At 38.9% G+C, this 22,641-nt stretch overlaps 1 protein-coding gene across 5 annotated transcripts in view; it reads left to right on the forward strand.

Annotated features, from left to right (window-relative positions):
• Positions 1 to 940: 940 nt before the first annotated feature.
• Positions 941 to 22,641, forward strand: part of CYRIB (CYFIP related Rac1 interactor B) — a 41,445-nt gene continuing 19,744 nt past the window's right edge. For 3 of the 5 annotated variants that reach the window (XM_068181119.1, XM_068181105.1, XM_068181129.1), the window contains exons 1-2: positions 941 to 1,012; positions 12,796 to 12,832. The gene's annotated coding sequence lies outside the window, so the exon portion shown is untranslated. The remainder of the gene's footprint in view (positions 1,013 to 12,795; positions 12,833 to 22,641) is intronic. The other 2 variants (XM_068181109.1, XM_068181118.1) reach the window with 2 other exon arrangements.

Genomic DNA, 22,641 nt, shown 5'->3' on the forward strand with positions numbered 1-22,641 from the left:
ATCACTCTTTAAAAGAAACTTTGAGATGTGAGATATTAAAAGAAGGATTCTGGTGCCAGGAATACCTGAAGCAGGAGCAGCAGTGGTTTTACTGGAGACAGTTTAAGTGACAACACTCAAGTATTTAAATCAGCTGAAATCCTTGAAGGAGAAGCAGCCTACAAAACCCCAAAGGGAAAAGACTAATGAACCTTTCACCACAACAGAAAGGTACCAGTTCTGGGGAGTTCATCATCCAGTTACTGTACTAATAGAGGTAGGCTGCTTGCTTTATAAATCTACTCCAGGTGAGCTGAAATACCCTTCAGGTGCTTGCAATGGAATCTCAGTGCTGGATTTCCATAGGAAATGCTGTTTTGTCTGATCATACAAATACTGATTTTTCTAAACCAGAAACTTAGCTTTGAAGCAGAAGATCGTAGTAATCCTAGAGAAGTTTAGATAGGTAAAAACTTCAACTGGTGGCATTTTCTTTAACTAATGAAAACTGTAGCAATGAAGTGCTTTTCCCTGTGTGCAGTATATGTGGCACTGTAAATAAAGCTTGAACTGAGACCTACTTTTTTCTGCTGCAATTATGTGTAACTCGGCTCCGTAATGCAGAGATGTAATGCTCTATTTTTTGTGCTGTAACTATATGTAACTTAACTCGGTAATGCTGAGATGCAATGCTCTATTTCTGATGCTTGTGATCATGGCTAGCTAACAGCCTTACTGACTCACAGAAGAGTTTGTAAGGATGCTTCTTTGTTTGCTTGTAATGTCACTTCCATAAAATCAATGAGTGTTTTTGAAATTAGCATGTCTCATTTGCATTCCTAAAGGATTATGTAGGTTCCTTGGCACTGCAGGATTAACTTTGATTTACCCCTGGCACTGGTTTATGTGATTGAAATACCATGTATTGTTTATGTTTAATGGGGTTCTTCTGTTCTTTCAGATTCGAGCTGCTGCATCAATAATCTGAAGAAGGGAGTTCTCTGTTAAGACTGCAAGAAGATACTACTAACTGGTAAACACCTGCTTAGGTTTCTTTGCTTGTAGAATATTTCTTTGTTTTCCATAATATTTTAGGCCAAGGAGTACAAAGTATTTTGATTTGTTGAAAGTGAGTAGTTCATGCAATATTTTTTCTTTCTAACTGTCTGTAACTCACCAGACAAAAGACTCAGTAGCAGTGGATAGCATGTGGGTATTTAAATTGGAATACAAATTGATTAAATTCCTGCTCTCTCAATAGAAGAAAAAAGACTGTTTTTTTTCCTGTAATGATATGTTAGACATACTGTTTGCCTTTTTAGCTGAGACAAATACAATGTGTCTGTACTGTGTTCTGTATAAATACTATGTGAAGTGTGATAGTGCAAACAGTGAAACTCCAAATATAGTGCTTCAGAGTCTGGAGAGAGAAAAAAGGAAGCCTTAACAGAAGTCCAGGTGCTTTGGAAGATGCCATTAATATGCTTCTAATTATTCAATGGGTGTTTGTTGAGGCTTAATATTCACTGAAAATAATGCATGATAATAAAACTAAGGCTATCTTGTGATTCCCAGACACACCAAGTCATGTGCAGGCTGCTTTTAGGTACAGAACAATTATAGCATCATCAGTGAAGAGCTATGACCACTTAATAGCAGTTTGCCAGCCCATAAGTTAAGATGATGTTGAGCTACAGTATTACACAGCAATCACAAGGAAACCTGATCATTTTAGGACATTTGAATATCTTGACATAGGTAAATTATATGCACACTGATAGTGGGTACCAGAGTTACAGCTCACTTCTCAAATACTTAATGTTGCAGATGAAGTAGCAGTTTTCCTCTGTAATTATACCTTACTATACACCTTCCATAAAGCTTGGATCTCACCTTTCTGTTTACTGCTGCCACTTGAGCTGCAGGGCTCATTAAACTTGTGTCAAGAGAAGGTTCTTTGCCCAAATGTGATGATGTGGTTGGGTTCAAGGACAAACATGGAAAAAAGCACATCCTAGCCAATAAGAAAACATTAAGCTTTCATGACTTAAGCATTTACACTTGCTTTATTAATCTTCACTTGCCAGTTAATTTGCCTAAATTTTATAAGCAGTCAAGGATAACTTTATAAAGTTCTTTTGTGTAGCTGATGCAGAGAATATTAAAGCACTTGGTTTGGTTACTCTGCCACACCTAGATTAATGATAGGAAAGTTTTGAAAGCTTATAGTAGTCAGCAATGTGCATCTGTCAGAATGACATAGTAAAAACAAAGTTTGACTTTTTTAGTCTTTTTTTTTTTTTTTAATATAAAGATGACTTTCATAGTACAGCTATTTCTGAGCGATAATTTCAAGAGTTCTGTTGCCTGTAAAATTGCAGTTCCTGAAGCTAAAATACATACGAGACTCGTTCCTAAATACTGGGTTTGAAAGTGTATGACCTTCAGCTTACAGGAGAAAAAACCTCTGGCATGTAATGTGCCACCATTTGAGATACCAAAGCACTGTACTGCCAACATAAGTTTTGAACCACATTATCATTATCTGATAGCAACTTTTAGGATAATACTTTGGCTTATTCCGATTGTGTATGATATGAATAAGTAATGTGTGTGTTTCACTAAATTTGGGTGCATAGCTTGCCCTGTACAGAAGACTGAAAAGCTCATTAGTCTAGAATTGAAGTCTTCTTTTTCCCTACTTTGGCTTCCTTTTCCAGCCCATCATCTCCCCATCTCTCTCAGAGTTTAACAGGATGGTCATGCTGAGTGAAACTGGGTAGTTCTATGAAGTAGTTCTTTGTGTGCAGCTGTGGTAAAGTATTTGTCTTAATTCCGTATTTCCTTTAGGATCAGTAAGTCTTTTTTAGCTTGGGGTAGTGCTGCACAAACTTGGTTTCACTGTTTCCAGCAGTAACTTAGCTTTGGGAAGACAGGAGCTGAGAGCCTGCTGAGCTCTACTGTGTTTTAGACCTGACCCAGGTTCTCAGCACGGGCCCCCAGCTCTGGGACCATGCTGAGAAGAGAATGTGACACGTGGGCACTGCATCCCTTGGGGCAGAGTGTGTCTGTGTCTGAGTCTTGCATGACTGGTGCCAAGATAAAAATTCTAACCCAGCTCGTCCTTGATGTGGTGCAGACTAGCCCAAATTGTTGTAGAATGTGCATGCCCATTTTATCCAGGTGGTGTTTCTTTTGCTTATGATGTTTCAACTGTCCATTATCACAGACACTGAAGGATGGGGTAACATTTCAGTGTTTGCCCTATTTTTATTGTTTTAGCTGTTCTTTTTCATTATGCTAACTTAACTTGTATGGAATTATTTTTCCAGAGTATCAGTTGTACAGAAAAGATCTTGATAATTGTCTTCTGCTTTCACATATAATCTCTGATAATTATTCACTCTCATTTTAGTGTTATCTCTTACCTGCAGCTTGAACTTGTCTGCATGCTTGAAGATTTAAAAATCCTTCCATGCAACTTGGAATTGTTTCCCTGTAGTGATGATGGGGAGATGTTTTGAACAAACTGATCAGCATATTGTGAAGTCTGTGTTCCAGTACTGATACTGCATTGGTATTGTGGGTGGATTAACAGGTTCTGCATTTATGCTAATTTTAATAAATATGAAAACACCTTCAGTATTACATTTACAAAGTGAAAGCAAATGCATACCTGCCATTTTCTTATTAATTTTGAGAACTCTTTGTTGTGGCTTGTATAGCTCTTATGAAAGTAATATTTGTTTGGCTGACACATCTTTAAATATTTAGCTTCCTCTTGTGAAGAATCTGTAAAACTTCTCCAATAACAATGTGAGTCTCTTAGTGCAAATTCCTTAATATGTGTTAAACTTAAAAAGAGAGGAAAATTTGTTGTCTCCATACCTGTGTGCCTGAAAAAGGTTTAAAGTGAAGGCTCTCATGCAGAAGAGATACTGTATTTGAGTAAGGCCCTATTCCATGTGTTTACAGAATTCTGTTTGATTTTGACTGGTGGGAAAGTTTGTATGAAGTCAAACATGCTGCAAGAAATAAAAAGCTAGGTTCTGTTTTGTTTTGCTCAGTGCTAAATGTTTCCTCTCTTAAACAAGGAAATTTTATAAATTTATAAAATGAGATTTTATAAATGTGTAGCTTTTAATGGCTGCTTTCAGAAGGGTTTGTTTGTTTGTTTGTTTGAGCAAACCTATGTAACCAACTCGGAAAGTGGTGACATTACAAACACTTCTTAAAGCTTTCAGTGCAAAGCCCACCAGATACCAAAGCAGGGTGATGTGGGAACATCAGGGGTAAAAGAACAATCTGCCACAGTGATGTTATAGAATGCAAATATGTTAAGAAAAATTGCCTTTCTGACAACTGAAACCACTTGTACTTCCCATTTGTGCCACAAGTTAAAAACAATCTCCTTTCATATTGTTGCTCTGAATATATTGTTGTAGGTCTGTCTGTAAATTCAGCAGAGCCTCTTGAATTATTTCTCATTCATGTGAAAGTGGGTTTGTGTAAATGGCTCTTAGTACATGGATGGAGGTTAAGTACTTGTGATTTTGACACTCAAGATAATGTGGTAGAAATTCTGATCATGATACTGATATTCTACCAACATGCATTTATTTTGCATTAATGGTGGTGTCTAAGGCAAAAAAGAGGAACAGCTGACTTGTTCTAGGCCGAACTGAGCTGTCTTGTACTTATTTGCTGTATTTTATCTTGGGGCTTGTTTAATGTGCCTCACTGCAATAGCACAGGAATAGATTGAGGTGTTAAAAGCTTTTATGCAATGCTGTGTTCTTTAAAGTTAATATTATGTATTATCAATGTAAATAATCTGCCTATACTGAGGAAGCATAATGCGGTATCTTTTTTCCCCACAGTAGATGTAAAATAAGTTAAACCTTGATTGAAGATCATAGTAATCTGCAAATGATCAGTGACCAGATTTTTTTACTGTAATTAAGTGGAATTCAGTGTTGAGCTCTTCCAAAATATCTCTCCTTTACATGTAGTAGTTCTACTGCAACAGTTAATAGAATAGTTTAAAAATAAGTGAGTTTTGAATTTGGTTTAAAGGCTTATTTAGTAAACTGTGCTCTGCTTGAGACTTCAGCCATGCTGATTTGTTTATGAAGGTAAAGCTGCTATTTTTCTTTACCTGTAAATAGTTGCTCAGCACAACATGAACTGTTTAATTCTGTTTGTCCAATGAGCCTTCAAATCAAAGGCATTAATTTAAGGGTTGTTTTGACTTTTTGAAAAGTCACTTTTAAACAGGGCAGCAAAATATGTAAACTTTTCTCATCAGAAAGACATTTGACCTGAAAAGCTGTGCTTCATGGGACAGGTGACTGGAGGTTCATATTCAGTTTTATGTGGTCTGTTCTATTAGGTTAATGTCAGATGTTGCTTATTTCACTTCCTGACTTAGAGAAGAACTCTAAAATACTTGTTAAAGGATAATTCTAGGTTTTGTGGAGGGAAGGTTGTTGGGTTTTTTAACTCTTTAAGCACTTGAACTATAGACATACAGTCCTTTAGTCCTTGTTAATGTTCAGCTTACTGCTTGACTACATAACTGCAGTTTTATTATTTAGAATCATAGAATGTTTCAAGTTGGAAAGGACCCACACAGATCTTGAAGTTCAGCTCTCTGCTCCTTGCAGGACTCCCTGCCACTGAATCATATGACTTAAGAGGGCTGTCCAGATGCTTCTTGAGCTCTGTCAGGCTTGGTGCCATGACCACTTCCCTGGGGAGCCTGTTCCAGTGACCAGACACCCCCTCAGTGAAGAAGCTTTCCTAAATGTCCCATCTGAACTTCCTCTGATGCAACTTGTCTCCCTTGTGGTGATCATGGAATTAATTTGAGAAATTATTGAAAAGAAATAGTGTGCAGCTGTTGAGACTCGGTGCCATTAAATTACAATGCAGGAATTAAGACCTTGTTGTATAGCTCCTGTTTTTTGGTGTATTTTCCTGCCTGTCAGACAAAGCTGTTGAATACACACAACAGTCCCTAGGAGCTGAACCTGGACATACCTGTGTTATTTCTCTCATGTTTGTTACTCTGTGTTCTTTAATTTTTGTATGTTTTTCCACATCACATGCTACCCAATAAACATTTGAGATCCCAGATTAAAATATCATGGTTAGATTTTTCCTTTTTGGATAGCTAATCATTGATAGAATTGCATTTAGTATTCTAATCATCCATGTTTTTGCTAGAATAATTTCAAAACTGTGTTACTGCAGTGTAAAGCTGATTGGAAAAGCTTCTTCATACCGTGCCCTCTTCTATTTTTTAATTGCAGCTGTAACAGTTATTGCAAATATTTTTGTAGATGGAGGTCACAGAGCTCCTGGACAAACTGGAGGCACTTTCAAGAGTCTCAGTGTTCTGTGACAGTTCCTCTGACAGGAGCAGAGCTGCTTGTCCAAGGCTCTCATGGAATCACCCTTTAGAAAGTCCTGCCTTCTTTTGTGGATGAGTTACAACTGGAAGGAGCTGCCTCTGCTGAGATTTGCATAATGGGGCAGCCCTGGGGGAAGGACTTAAAGTGAACTGCTTGACTGTCACCTTGAAACTGCTCAGCCCTGAGCCTGTGACAAAACTTACTGCTGCTGGTGTCCATAGGAAGGGCTTTTCAGGCTTTTAAAAATCTAAACTGTGTTCTTAGCAATCTGAAATAAACACATCCATTGTCTCCAAGCAGCAGAGATGCTGTGTGGGAAACTTCCATAGCTGTAGCATAATCAGCTTAGGTCTAAGTTCATCTTTGAGTTTTACTTACCAGAGGGGTAACTAGGGCTTCAGCTCTCAATTTTTGATAATATTGATGAACAGTTGATGGTTAGAACTCACTAAAACCTGTAAAAAGATATTTTAGGTGGTAAGTATCTGTAACTCTTCTGTGGCTGGGTTTTTTTCCTGAGGAAAGTGTTTGGGTTTTTTTGGTTTTTTTTTTTTTTTTTTTAAATCCTCAGAGTAGAAATCTAGATTATAAGGAATAAGGACTCCTCTGTTCAAGCATTAGGGAGTAGGGCTGTGGGTCTTGGTGTTGCTCAGAACTGCTCCTACACCACTAATAATGTGAATGGGAAAGCCCTGCCGACCTTTCCTTGGCTTACTCTTTGTGTTGTGCAAGTGGATGAACACTGCTGCAATCTTCCTGGGACAGGACATGGTTTCATTTCTGTTTTGATGATATTGAGCCAGAACTCTCTGTTAAACTCTGTCATATTCCTAATAAATTATATCATCTGTATATTTCAGATAAATAAGCTTTTGAATCACTTGGGTGGTATTCAGGAACTCTTCACAACTGGGTGTTAACAGCATAAAAATAAAGGAAGCATCTACTGTGGCTAAACAGTCATGCCAGATAGTCATGGGGAAGTTAAACATGCAATGGAGAGCCAATGCCAATGGCATTTAAAGGTGTAGGAATGATATGCCATATCTCTTACCACCTTAGGAATATTTCAGTAGTTTTTTTGAGGAGTGAAAACCTGAATTCTAGAGAGTTCTTAATTCTGCTTGTGTTTTATATCCAGTACAAAATCACTTCAGGGTTTGGATTTCTGAAAGTTCAAAAGAAATACAGGAGGTAATGTTACCAAAAGTAAAAAGTTCAGTTGTTTGAGTAATTGACTATTAGACACAGGACTTGCTTTAGTAATTCTTGCAGATTTTTTAATTTTTTATTTTTTTGTGGTAAAACTAGGAGTTGTGTCTCTTGGACTAAAGTACCGCAGCTCTACTCACTACTCTACCACCAAAAAAAGAAACCAAACACAAAACAAAAACACAACTCTAAATGAAACAGCTAAAGAAGTCCCATCTCTGCTTTACTAAAATTTCTTATTTGTCTTCTAGGTACCCAACATTTATTTTTCTCTACTTATTTCTATAAGTGAAAAAGTTTATTTGGCAATAATTTAAATATTTGGCCATATTTAACTTTTTGATCTGGTTAAAAAAATCCCTTGTAGTTGATGTTTGACTTGCAGCGGTTTTTTCTATGTAGAGATTTGAGATGCAAAAATGAAGATTATGATAGTTTATTTTACTGTTTCCACTAAGCCAAAGTAATGGTTTGTTGTGGAAACAAACCATTATGTGTAAGTGGATGAAAATTTAAGTTTTCATGCTGAATACTAGTTATACTAGTTTTGTGTGAATATCCTCTTCTGCCATACAAGCTTCTCAAGTATCTTTTAGTTTTTCCTTTTTTTTTTTTTTTTCTTTTCTGAAGTTGTTGAAAGGAGTATGTATAAAACCTTTTGTCCCTCCTATTGGTCTACAATGCAGCATTTAAACTTCTCTGAAAGCTTTCAAGGAATCTTTTAGGTTGGAACAGGTATGCAAGATCAAGTCCAGCCATAACCCACCACTTCCAAGTCCTCAACAATATAATGTGATACATTAACTACAAAAGGTGTTGAAAAAAATACCTCTTGAAATTAAGTTCATACTAATTGAAGCTGCTATGCAACAGTAACAGCTTAGAGATAATGTGTCCTGTGAATGTATAATAGGGAAAATGAAATAAGCTTGAAAAATTATAATGGAACAGACCCTCTGATACATTCACAGTCCTTTTCTATCATTGAATTACAAATTTAAAACATGGGTTTGAGTGTCGCAAGTAATAGTAGGTACTGTGGCAGCATTGAGAAATTACACAGGATAGGGAAAGATTTAATATAACATGTGGGCTTCTAAGATGCAATTTTGCCTCAACAAGATAAATGAAAATTAATGGAGAAGAAAGGTTTGAGCGGGAGCTTTACAATCAGAAGTCCAAAACGTGGTTCTATAGCAAGTAACCAGTACATTTGCTCTTTGTGAAGAACTGAGGTCACTTTGCAGCAGTGGTAGGCTGCTTTGCTAATCTTAGTGTCATACACAATTGCTATACAGATATAGAAGAACCTTTGTCTGCAGTCACTGATGTTAAACACCAGAGTTCACATCCATTTAGCATTGAACCATGGGTTGGTTCATCTGCAGATGCCCTGAAACTCCCTTTGAAACATGATCTTGGCAATGAATTATTTTTTATAGCTTAGACATATGTTATTGTTACTGAAGTAAAAATCAAATTTTATTACTAAACATATCTGAGTTTTCTCTTTATTACCCACAAGATGTGGGATGTATTTGACTTCTGGTTTGGACTGGGCTTGGTTTTTATGTTTCAGTGTGTGCTTCTAAGAGTAACAGGTTTTTTAGAGCTGTTTCCACAAACTTTATTTCAAGTCTGAAACTGAACCAAGAGATCAGGAACGTCTAAAAATTGCCAGGGCAGGTAGTCTTTGAGCTAGATCCTGTCCTCTTCTGTATCCAGGGGCCGTTAGGATGAATGAACCGAGAACATCTGTGCCATAGTCCACAGCTGATTGACATGGATTTCAGTTTGGTGATGCTTACCAAGAAGAATCCTAGTGCAAGCTTGAACTGCAAACTAGGAATTGAAACATTTGCTCTGTCAAAGTTGCAGTCTATTCTGGTTTGAAAACGGCTTTAGTCTGGGTGCCCAGTATTTCATGTAGAGTGCATGAATCCCATGCAAGCTTTTGCTAGTAAGTATTGTTAGCTTTATGAAATTAATACCTTCTGAAGTTCCCTGATGAGCTGAGATACCAGTTGAGTAGACAGAAAGTAATTTAGATTCTTGGTGCAAAGTTGTTGATTATTATTTCTTAGCACTCAGTGTTTTCAGAACCTGAGTGTTGGAAAGCCTGAGAAATCATCATTCTTGTAGCAAACCATGACTGACAGCCACTGACAAGTCTGTGCCTCGGTGTAGGAGCTCCTTAATTAGATCAGCCAGAGTTGGGCAGAAGACAGTGGTGTCATACTGGAAGTTAATGGTTCACTGTTCTCATGTGAAATCTCTTTTCACGTATTGCTGAGTTAAGCAGCATCAGTTCAATATGAGGTGGGTGCCCAAAGCACAGGGTTTACTCAGTGGTTAGCCAGTTTTCATTGAGGTTTTTTTTCTCCAGTTTCATCATTCACAATGATGAAACTGCATCTGCATCTGTGATGAAAGTTTACTTACTGCATCTATTTTATCTGGGTACCATTTGGCTTGTCAGCTACAGGCTTTTGCTCTGACAAACTGAATGATGCTTGGTTTTGTTTCTGTTGTGCTACATTTTAGATGATTCACTGTCCCTCTCTGATGGCTCTGGACAGTTTTCCATTTTGGTTCTTCAACTGTTGTGACAGTTCTTTGAATTTCTGTTGTAGTTGGCCTGAGATATTGGCATATGCTTTGGCCTATTTCTGCTGTGGTGAAGTTAGGCTGCAATTCAAGGGAAGGAGTTGTGTGTCTAAATGAGATCTCTGCAATGGGATGCATTAATCTTTCTGCTGTTTGACTTCATAAGCTGTAACCTATTAAGTAAAGTTAATTTTGCTGCCCAGAACTTTTTTCTCTCTGAGGTAACATTAAATATTTGACTACCTCAGAATCACAAGAAATTGAAAAATGCTGGGTCTGAATTATTCAATTTTCACTACCTGTTAAGTTGTATAGTTTACATGTCTTATCTTGTGCCTGTTTGTGGTATTTCTATAATAATCTGCAAATCTAAGCTTTGAGGATGAGTCAGAAGGAAGCTCAGAGGTTTTGCAAATCCTCTATCCCAGCATGAAAACTCAAATAGTTCATGTTGAACCTGAAAGAGTTCTTCATTTAGAAACTCTTTAGTCTAAATTAGGTGCATCCAAAGTGCAAAAATTAATTCTGTAAAGAATCCATTACACTAATCATTTCACATCTGTCTATTTTTAATGCATCTTTGCTGGTTTTTCTCCCTGACTAGAGATCAAGTCAATTTCTTACCCATTTAGGCAGTGCTTTATTGTATTGCTCAGTGCTAACCTCTAAATTTAAAGTACTGTGATGTGAAATCACACTATGCAAAAAAATCAAATACCTATCAGCTTGCCAGTATAAACCAAGCGACAGCATCAGCGGTGCTCAGTGAGAGCTGTTGGGCACAAAGGCTCGTTCATAGGTACTAAAAGACAGGAAACCAGTTAATGGATTCCTGTGCTAACATCCCTCTGCCTGTTACTGATGATAGTCCAGCTGACCTATCATTCTCAACTTTCCTGGCTGCTTCCCTTCTGCCTTATGGCTTTGCTGTTCTCCTTCTGCCTTTATTACCACAGGAGTCCTAGAAGGCTTTGTTAATTATTAACTTCCACTCATTCATTGAAGCCTTCAGGACAAGCCACCTGAGCATCAGCACGTTGTTCTTGCAGGTGGTAAGTGCTCTCTGTGTGTGCAGCATTGTGTCCAGAAAGATGGAAAGACCTGACCTCATTTTTTTCCCTAATTAATTCTCATCAGTTGGAAATAACTGTATTTCTATAGAAATGAATTAGTACCATTAGAGGACATTATTTTTTTCAAAATCCTTAAGCTAGCTACTACAGTTGGCTTTTTTTCTTTCTTTTTCAAATTTATTTCTATAGTCTGCTCATTCTATTGAATTTAAGATTCTTGTTTTTGTTTATAGCTCAGTCCTATCTGACTTTTCTTTCACTCTTTGTCAGGAAATTAGCTTCTTACAGTAGTGTAGGGTCACACTTTGGTTTCAGTTTCTCTTTGCAATGCCAGTTGTGTTCAGCCCTGACCTGCAGGGGACTAGCAATTTCCAGAGTTTTATTTCTGTTGTGCTGTCTCAAAGCACAAATTGAGCAAGCTGAAGTCATGAGAAGGGAAAAAAACCCCTATATTTAAAATATGCCTCATGAGAGTGGGTGCATTTTAGGGAATTGCAGCAGCTCCTACAAAGACAGTGCTGTTAACCATGTTTTTGTCCTGAAGTACTGGCTGTTGCTTATTTCTGAGAAAGTAAGGGGAAGCTGAAGTCAGTGGGCAAAGACAAAAGCAGCTGCTACCCATACTTAAGTCTGGTCAAGGGGAAAACTTCTTTGAGAGAGATGCTTGCACTGGAAAGAATGGAGAGTTAAATTTCTACAGTTGTAACTATGTCTGATGGTCATGTTTTTGCTGATGTTCAGTTCTCTGGGTTGTGAAGAGTCATTCTCACTATAGTCTCCACTCTGCTTCTTGCCTGTGCTGCTGTATATCTGCAGAGCTTTCCCTGGCTGATGTTACACTATTGTTTCCTGTGAAGCTTTGAGTTACTGTAATACTCCATATCTTCTCCTTTAAACTGTGCTATTAACATAATTATTTCACCATGTTAGGATGGCGGTGATGATGTGTGCAGCACACTGAGGCTGTCCAAGAACACTAGTTTTCTTTGTAAAGCAAATGGTTTTCAGTGGTGACTTGCAAATGCCTTCTCTGGAGGTCAGCATGCAAGCCTTAAATTTTTTCAAGTGCACATTTGTGTGGTTGGTTTAGAATCTTGTGTGATTTTCTTGTTAAAGCAATGTGAAATGCAAGTAGAACAGCTTGCCACTGGTATTTTATTGCAGCTTTGACTCTTTAGTTATTAAATTTATTTTGGAATGTGTGTGTTTATGCATTGTCTAATATGGCAGCATTCTTCTCTGGAAGCACACTCATTGCCAAATAATGACATTCCCTATTTATTTGTGTGCTTAGAGATAAAGCACAGTTTTGAATTACATTTTCTTGGCATACTTTTAAAAAGTCCCAGTGGCATATAGATCCAGTACCATGTTTATGAAGTAGATACACAAGAACAGTATGTCTGGAACAGATGTGTGTTTGCTTTTCCAAGGTCACATTGCATCGCATTTAAGACGTTTGGTGTAAAAAAATTAATTTCCATAATCTCTTTTTTCTTTTAAAACAGACTGGGGGCCAAGAACAGAGTGCAGCACTGGCTGTAGGTAAGAATTGAAATTTAACCTGCTTGAAAACTGCTGACAAATAAGCAAAATTATAGTTATGTTAAAGGACAGAAAATGGGACTCTTTCAATATTAATAATTTTCCCTTCCAGAACTTGTTTTCCCTCTTTTCCTTCAAGAACTCTTAAAATTTGTGGTGTTCTCCGGGAGTCCTGATCCCTGGCTGAATTTGTCTCTCTGTTTAAAGAGGCTAAACCAGGCTGCAGGGATTTGGTTTTTGCTTCCACAGGGCCTCACCACAGAGCCTGGTGAGGCTGATTTTGAAAACTTTTCACCAGAGTTATGTGAAGTCTCATTACTTCAAAAAAGGCATTTCCATTATACACAAAGTGGTTTGGCCACTTGTGTCAACTTATCCTAGAAGACTGTGCAACTTCTTGAACTAATTGAATGATGAGAAAATATTTTGTTGTTTTTTCTCTCTGTCTTTTTAGTAAAGCTACTGTGTAGCTGAACCAGATCCCTTATGCCAGAAACCAGTACTCTGAACCAGCTTGTGAGTCTGAAGAGGTAGCACATGCTCATGTGAAGGTTTTAGCTCTTAGTTTTATAACCTGCTACTTGTCATCTGCATAGAGTGTCTGTGTTACACTTCATGTTTATGGTGCTTTGCCAGCACAGCTGTTAATCTTCTGTCACATTGGGAAGGTAATTGTACCAAACATGAGGTAGGATTTATTTTTCTTCTGTTTTTGATTAATCATCAAAAATGGAATTCCCATTGAATTCCCAGGAGCTGGTTAAATAAATTTGTGTTGAGGGTTAATCCAGGCTAGATACCAGGTGCCCACCAAAGCCACTTTGTCACTCCCTTATGAGTTGGAGAAGGGAGACAAAATACAACAAAAAGCTCATGGATTGAGATAAGGGTGGGGAGATCCTTCACCAGTTACTGTCACGGGCAAAACAGGCGCAGCTTAGGGAAATTAGTTGAATTTACTGCCATTTGATTTAGAGCTCCTTTCCCCCACCCCTCCTTCCTTACCAGGCTTATCTTTATCCCCAGTTCTTTACCTCACCCCTCCCTGCTCAGTCAGGGGAGGTGGGAAATGGGGGTTACAGTCAGATCATCACAGGTTGTTGCTGCTGCTTCCTCCTCAGGGAGAGGAGTCCTTCCCAAGGGCTACAGTTCTTCACAAACTGCTCCAGTGTTGGTCCCTTCCATGGGGTGCAGTCCTGCAGGAACAGGCTGCTCCAGTGTGGGTCCCTCACAGGGCCATAGGTTCTGGAAGGAGGCCCATGGGTCCACCATGGGCTTCCCACAGGATCACAGTCTCCTTTGGGCATCCACCTGCTCTGGTGCAGGGTCCTCCACAGGCCCTGTGGGAGTAGCAGTAGTACCTTTTTTTCTTTAGCTTTTACGTACAAAGTCTTTGAGGGTATTGTTAAAACTGCAGTTGGAACTAGTGCAGTCTTTTAATTTCCAGCACTGTGTGCATTTACAAATTAAACATTATAAAAGTCACTAAAGTGAGTCAGACCATGGGCCCATCTAGGCAAGTCCAGGCTCCAGGATCACCATCTTTCTTCCCTTTGCATGTGTGCACTTGATTTTGCACATCCTTCCACAACCTCCAGTTATTCCTGTACTAGAGCAGTGCTGCTTCTGCTTAGGAAAATGAGAGTCATACAGAAAAGCTAGGAAATCTCAGGTTGCATTGCTGGGAATGATACTGCCTGCAGGAAGAAGAATGCTATCCAGCAAACGACTACAGCATGTGGCAAGTAACTTCTGTTTTCTTTGAAAAAACTGTGAACCAATGGTGTTTCAGGTATTGAAGGGAGAATGTTTGTAAGTCAAGGTGGTGGTGTTCACTTCAGCAGAAGCTGAGGTGTCAGACTCCTGATGCTTTCAACTTCACCAGATATGCCAAGACAAAGTTAGCTGCCAGATGCTTGACAGCATCATAAGCCATCAGGGAACCACCAGTGTTCAGAGTTGGGAGGGACTGACAAACCCTACCCAAACAACATGTAAAGTAAGGAACTTTGTAAAGTGGAAAAGTTTGGTTAAGTTTTAAAGAATGGGACAAACTAAACTAGAAGTTGCTGTTGAATAGGTTAAAACCTTTTTCATTAAAACCTAAATCTTTGTGTGATCAGCTGCTTAAGGAAAAGTAGGAACAGGGATATCATGTATTTGTGGTTCTCCTAGTATGTATTTTCAGGTGGAGTATTTCTCAGAGCCACATGTGGTTATCAAAGGTGTTCAGTATTCTTAACGTCTTTCTATTCTGCCCATGTACCTGGTTTTCCCCAGAAACTGCTGCAAACTTCTTGTGAGATGAGATGGACCTGTAGAGTTCACAGACAGACCACTGCAGAAAATCATAACTTTGCATGATATTCTGTACATTTGTTACTGATCTTAATGGATTTCAGCATATGATATCCCTGAAGAATAGCAAATATTTCTCCATATTTCCAACAGGTGGATGAGAATTAATTGTCTTACAATATCTTAGCCTTACTGGGTACCTTTAGTTTGATTTTAAAGTTAAAATAAAATTTGAGATGATGAGAGAAATGGAAAATGGGATAAAAATTATCATATTTGCACAGCTAGGGAAATCTGGACCAGTCAGGTCAGGCGGGTTTTTTTTTATTTAGCTGGGAGTTTTTTAACACTTGCTTTCCAACAAGAAAAACTATCCAGGTTCAGTAAAAGTAGTTGGTGATCTTTTGAGGGGATCTGAAGAAGTAACTAGATGTAACAACAAGATGCATCTAGTAACTAGATGTTACTAGATGTAACAACTAGATGCATTTGAAACTTCAAATAAATAAATAACCATGTAGAGACCAATTTTATCTCTCTGCCCTGCCTAATGCCTATCTATTTGTTACTGTTTCTGAAAACAGATGGGATGGGAAGGAGCATCATCCTGCTACTCATCCTCTGTTGTACCATCATCATCTTGATGCAGTTCATTAGCCTTCTGTATCCTGCAAACATACTGTGTCTGACTGGCATCTCAGAAAAAGGAAAGTCCACAGAATAATCAGAAAGCTGTCCTGAAATATGGAAACCTGTCCATCCAGCTCCATGTTTTGGAAGGCCACAAGCCTCCCTTTCCTCCTTGATACTTCAGAGCTGCTGTGTCACTCAGCATGTGAATTCTCAGATGGACAGTCAGTGTCAGGTTCATAACCCACAAGGTTTGTGGTTTAGCACTGTGACATTCCAGTAGAAGTCCCTTGAGATGGAATATGTTGATGGCTGTTTATATCCATCAGCTTGATGACGGGATAATTTGTCATGACATCGTTAGTGCAGGTTGCAAGCCAAGGCACCGAAGGGATGCAACATTTTGGAACTGAACTCGGTTAAAACATTCTACCTTAGTGTTGCAGGGCGATGTGGGTGCTTGTACTCCTTGTCCTGGTGCATTAGATGGCAGCACTGCCAAGGCTGTGGGATCCTCAGAGCTTCACCCAGCTCTGATACTGACACGTATGGCAGTCTGATAGATGGGAATTCAGCTTCTCTGAAAGAAAACCATTTCCAAATCAAAGTAGGCTGGAAGAGGAGTGCTGTTTCTCGTGTGAAATACGAACTGAAAAGTGGCACATCAACTGGACTAGTTAAGAAATTGGGAACTGAAAACATACTTCTTTTTTTAACATTTAGATAAAACTTGCAGATTTGGTTTTGGGATTTTTGGACTTTTTTTTTTTTTTTTTTGGTCGGGGTTTTGCTTTTTTTCTTTACACAGAGGTGATTGGCAGGAGAAGGACTTTACCATGCAAATGATTGTTCGGTTTGGGTTTTTTTGGAGATGAGAGCTTGAGGGCTCTTAAATTATAGGCTGACATCCTGGAAATATGAAACTTTCTTAGCAATGTGGTAGTATAGCACATAGTTCTTAAAGCATGGGGTCTTCCATAGAGCGAGCAGCTTTTGTCTAGAAGAATATAAAAAGTGTAAATCAGCCGCAGCTCTTACTAAACGGTTTTTTTGTATCTTCATGTGCCCGATACAAACGCTCCCAGTTTACTGTGAGAAGAGGCAGAGTCGGTCAGGCAGTGCTCCCAGGACGAGGGCAGCGCTGGCCCGGCCCTCGGGCTGGGCTCCCTGGGGCGCTGGTCCCGGCCTCCCGCGCATCCAGCGGTAGCGCGGCGCCCTCTGCCGGGCAATCGCCGCGCTGCAGGCGGCGCTAAAGGAGAGAGCAGAGGGCGAGTTGCCCTCCAGTGGAAAAGTCCCTGAACTGAATGAGAGAGGAGCGTTTTCCCGATGGCTGCGATGTCATGCAGTTTAAAAGAGCTGTTTGCAGAATTAAGGTAAAGCATGTTGGACTTGTGTCCTTTTGAAAAAGGAAAGCGTAATGAATTATTTTTTTAACCCCAGATTCACGCTTGGAAAAAATGTGCAGTTACTTGTTGAAGAGTAAATCAGAGCAGATTTCTGGAGCATAGTCTCTGCCCTGTTCAATACAAGTTCTGTTTTAAAAACAAGCGTAATTCTTCCAGACAAATTGGGTTTATTCCAGACTTGTGTGAGCATGCTTAGTTATTTTATTGTAGCCCCTGTCAAATACGTTATTCAGTGTCAGCTGGACCACTAAAATGTTCCCAAATTAACAAGGCTCTAAGACTACTTCTAAAGAAACTGTGTGTTCTTCAGTGCCTTTCCCTTGATTTCCTCTAAGAGAAAAAATGGACTGAATAAACACTCCTCTGACCATACTTTACAATTCTGGTTTTGAGGAATGTGAGTCTATTCACTAGTCTGTTTTCCCTGGCAGACCTCCATCCTCCTGATATGACAGGTTTTGAATTCAGTTTTGTTCTAAAGGAGACTTTATTGATGATGTGTGATCCCAAAAAAACAAAAAACCAAAACAACTTCAGCTAAAACAGGTTATTGTATCAAAGTCAGTTTAGCCAAATGAATGGACATCAGAGGCAGCTTTAAACAGCTTTTCAGTAGTCTGAATACTTACTTTCCTGTACAAAAACATTTCCTATCTGACTGAATAATTTGTTTTCAGATAAGATGCTAGTGATTGAAGCCCCAATAATTCAGTGATATAGACTGTTTTAGGGGATTTGGAGGGGAATTTTTAGCCTGCATGTATTTTACTCTTCTTGTGGTTGGTTTTCAGTCCATGGTTTGTGGCCACTGGGTGTCAGCAGTGCAGAACCATGTGCAGATCTGGGCGTGGGTTTGGACTAGGAGCTTTGTCCCAAAAGTGTCTGTAAAAATGGCTGAAATCTTAACGCTTGCTTGAAAATCTTGTCCATCAATGAAGGAAAGCTGTGTGTTTTGTGCAGAACTGGGGGTGGCTCTGGCACGTCACTCATGTGTTTGATTCAGCAGATTTACACAGGTGACTCAGTTTGAGCTCTTACCTTTAATATTAGTGATGCTACTAGAGCTGTGATGAATCCTGAATATGAAACCAGCTTATCCAAAATCCAGAACTTGCTTCAAGCTAATGGCACCAAATTTCTTCTTCCTAAATCTAATAGTCATAATGAATGATAGCTACTATTTTTTAAATATTGACTCTAATTATTTATTTTCTAGTGTGTATGCTATTACTTTGGGATTTTGTATCATGGCAGATCTTTATTACTTTAAAAAAAACACTAAAATCAATAGATGAAATTAGACTGTGTCAGAAGGCATCTCTGCTGCTCAAGCACTATTCAGAAGAGAAATAAATATGTATTAGTCTGAGAAAAACATGTTTGTATCCAGGGAGAACGTTGCAACCATCAGAAGAGAGTGATTCCTGCAGTGCATTTCACCAGCCTGTTTCCATCTCTGCAGCAGTCTCTAGCATTTCAGGTTGAGGGCAGAAATGCTCTCACTGGTTGTGAAGCTTTGCTGCTTCATTGGCAGAGAAAGCCACGCGGGCTCCCATAGGCTGCCAGGCTGTGATGCCATGTGTTGCTAAGGGCTGCCTTGGATTCAGTTGATGTGAGCAGACACCTATCCGCTGCCTCATTTCTTTTTGCTTTTCTCTTTTTTTTTTTTTTTTTTCTTCTCCCTGTTCATGGTTAGATACTGTTCAATAAGCCTTGAAACAGGCTGATAGGATTATCCTTCTAGAAAAACAGTATAGGGAGACATTCAGTGTTTTGTTTATGTAGTAACACTGCAAGTGTTCTAACATGGTGGTATTCCACTATAATGCTAGACTTCTAATGCTATGCATGTGTTTTACTTAATATTTTGCCAAAAAAATCTCCAAAAAATTGGAGGTTTATGCCACACTTACATAACCAAATGAAAATTTAAAACTCAAATCCCAGGAACAAAATCTTTGTTGCTTCATTAGATGTGCTTTCCATATAGTGTTGTGCTTAACTACATATGAGATTTTCAGGGAGTACAGTTTTCATACTGTGGATTTTAGTACTGGGAATAGCCTATAAATGTCCAAAAGGTAAGCTGATGTTCTCTTAAAGCAGATTTTCTTCAGGGATCACTAACAAATTTTAATCTATTTATTTAACAGTTTGTTAAACTGTTTTGAAAGCATATTATTCTTACAATAGAACAAAAAAAAATAGAAAATATCACTTATGAACACCTTTGTAGTGGTTTACCTATAATGAAAGTTCTCCTGCTGTGCACCAGTTGCAAGCAACATCTTTGTTAATGCAGTTTTTCTTCCAGGTGTGAGAGAGGAAATTTCTTTGCTGCTCAGATGAATTTACTGGCATTGAGTATTTCTATTCCATTTCCCCTGGGCTTAGCCTGGGGGTGGGGGGCACTGAAATGTGTCGGGGATGTTTTCCACAGGAAGGGCATGCGTGCAAGGCTTGTTTAGAAAATATGCCTTTGCTTTCCGCTTGTCTGATCAGGACTCTGCACGCAGCATCATACAACCCCATAAGGCTGTAATGGGCCAAATCATCCTAATCCAATGTGGCATTCCGTATGTCTTCCTCTGCAAGTAGGTCAAGTTTAAGCCGTGTTCCTGGCTTGTGCTCCCATTTCCCATAACCTGCTCCACGTGGCTCAAGTATTGTGCTGGAGTGCAGAGCATGCCAGCAGGGATTCTGAGCAGCCTCACAGGGACAGTCAGTTTTTGGACAGAAACTAGTGTTTTTGTTCTGCTTTGATCTTGTGATGTTACATTTGAGGCAGGAGAAAAGTGGTTTAAATGTGTGCTTTTACTGAGTCATAGGCTGTTAGTTTACTTAATGAGCTGCCTCTGGACACTGCACTATACATTTTTAAAATCAGTAGTACCTCTGGGAGAGAAATTGGTTTGCAAGTTTTGAAGTGTACTGTGTTCTGAATGAGAATGCCAAAGAAAACTGGACAGAGGTTGATGCTCTGAAGCTGTGGAAAAACAAATAGGTAGTGACCTAAAGTTTAGTTCAGGCTGAACAAGTGAATATTTTGATGTTAGTGACTGCAATATGCAGAATTCTTCTTGGTAAGGATTACAGCTTCAGTGTGCATTTTTTTCCATTTGTGCTGGAAGAGTTGTGGCTGAAAAAGTGGTTTAGCACCCACAGAGGTCACCTCCAGTCAGTGCTCTGAATCAGCTATTCAGCTCCAAAACAAACCCCAGCTACAGGACATCAAAATCAACAGTAGGACTTGCTGATGGCTTTGGTCTTCATATAGGCTTATGTCTCTCTTGAACTGGAGCTGACTGATGTGGTAATGTGCTCAAGAAGGGTGCAGTGAGTGCTGGGAGATGTTCTTCACTAGTCAATGGAAGCTCAGGGTCAGGGTTACCTAACTGGAGCCACATCTGACTTTCTAAACTAGTAATTTTCCTTACTTCAGATGAAGTTGTGGACTTGCAAGGAAACTGTAAGAGAGCTTGGTAAATTAATACTGGCTGGGCATGCCACTATGTGGTTAATTATCGAGGTAATTCACAGAACTACCAAAATCTTCCTGCTGGTGATGCTTTTACAGAGCATCAAATAGCAGAAGAGGTCACTGACGCTAAATGTTAATAGCTGGATTTGTAGACAGCTTCTCATGCTATGTGTAAATTGTCATCATCTTTAGTATTAGATCCAGTAGCACTCTAGTCTTTCATATGTTCACTTCTTTCATATATTTTGGGCCCAGAAAAATTGCAAATGATAGGCCATCTTGAACAAAACAAGAATCTCTGGTAAATCTTTTTTAATCTGTCTGGGGCCTGATGCATCTCTGAGCTAGGTTGCTTTACTCTAGATTGGTCCAGGCATTCTGCTTACACAGCACCTTCTCAAAGGTCAGATTTCATTTTCTTCTCTGTAGTGTTCCCTCTGAGTACAACAGGTCAGCTCTGCCTGCTGCTCACCTCTGCCTTCTGAAGGAAAACAATGTACAGAAGTGATGAGCCATCTAACCTTAGCTGTGGCATATTGACCTGCAGCTGCTTCCATGAGTCTGGGAAGTTCCACAGAGGGCACCATGACCTTGTTTCTAAAAGGGCATTTATGAGCTCAAGAAGGAAGTGCTTAGCTTTGCCAGAAGAATAGATTCTGACCTTTTGGCTCTTGCATTCATTACCTGGAATGCTAAGCTGAGAGAAAGCATCCTCCAAAAAAGTGCTTGAGAAATTATATCTTCTCAATATCTATCTAAACTGAGTTTTCAAGCTCTTCGTAACTTAGTCTTTTTGGATTGCAGCTAGGAGAAATGGTTGTTTTTACAGTTCTTAAAACACAGGATGCTTGAGATCCTTGAGTAAATGTTACAGTGCCTCTGGATTCAAATTTCAGAAATACTGGGTTTGTCCAGTTTCAGCTAGATTTCCATGCACTCCTGAATATATAGTGTATATATATATATAGTATATAAAACCTGAATATACAGTGACTGTGTTGGTGTTAAGAAAGCAAGTGTGATTGCGCATCTTGTGTGCAAAACTCTGATGTGACTAAAATTTATCAAGATTTTTTTCAGTACAATGAACACACAATTTGAGAAGTTTGTTGTGAACTTAATTATGAAAAAGTATTCAAGCAGCTTTGTGTTCATGTAAATTGAAATACATTCCTATAGCACATCTTGTCATCTTGCTGCTGTCGTAGTTGAATTAATCTATTATCATCAATTTCTCTCCTTTGCTCAGGGAGGCTCTTCACTGAGCTGTTACCTTTAGATCAGTTGCATCTTTTGTTTGAATATCACATTGACTGTTCCATTGTGGTGCCAAAACTTTTATTATTAAGTAAAGTTAAGCTTAACTCCTGGAAAAGAAGCCATATATTCTTCCTGGCAAACTTTCCTGAGGGATGAAGGTATTTGTATTGCAAAACTGAGTCCTCAACTCCCTACTCGTATTAGGAGGTGGTAGGTGCTCAGTGAAACAATCTGTTCTGCAGTGCTCCATGCTCTTTTGTGAACTTAGCTTCAAAATATTTCAACCCTATAAGCATGCCCTTTCTCTGACCTTCACAAGTAATGTTATCGAATATTTAAGCCATGTGCATGAGCCTGTAAACTCTTTGGAGTCTGGTTAATATCAAAAAAAAGGCAAAACCTACACAGAGACTTTTTTTGAGATATGGAGAATATTTTGTTGGAGGAGGGGATGGTGCAGCTGAAGCACAGCAGAAATTGCAGGTATAGGAGTTCTCTTTAGGCCATTTTCACTATTCACTGCTACGTGTTTGCTGCTTGATGTTAATGTTGGAATTGAAATATGTAATAGCTGTTCTGAGATTGAGGTTTGATTTTTAAATCTGAATCTGTAAACTGGGTCATCATTATGTGGCTTTTACTTCTGTTTTTTTTATTGGCCCTGTTGAAAATACTTGTTTAAGGATGCCTCTGTCTGCTCCCCAACAAGAAGAATATTCATAATCTGGAAAACT

The sequence above is a fragment of the Anomalospiza imberbis genome, chromosome 1, assembly GCF_031753505.1.
Source record: "Anomalospiza imberbis isolate Cuckoo-Finch-1a 21T00152 chromosome 1, ASM3175350v1, whole genome shotgun sequence".
Classification (NCBI taxonomy): Eukaryota; Metazoa; Chordata; class Aves; order Passeriformes; family Viduidae; genus Anomalospiza; species Anomalospiza imberbis.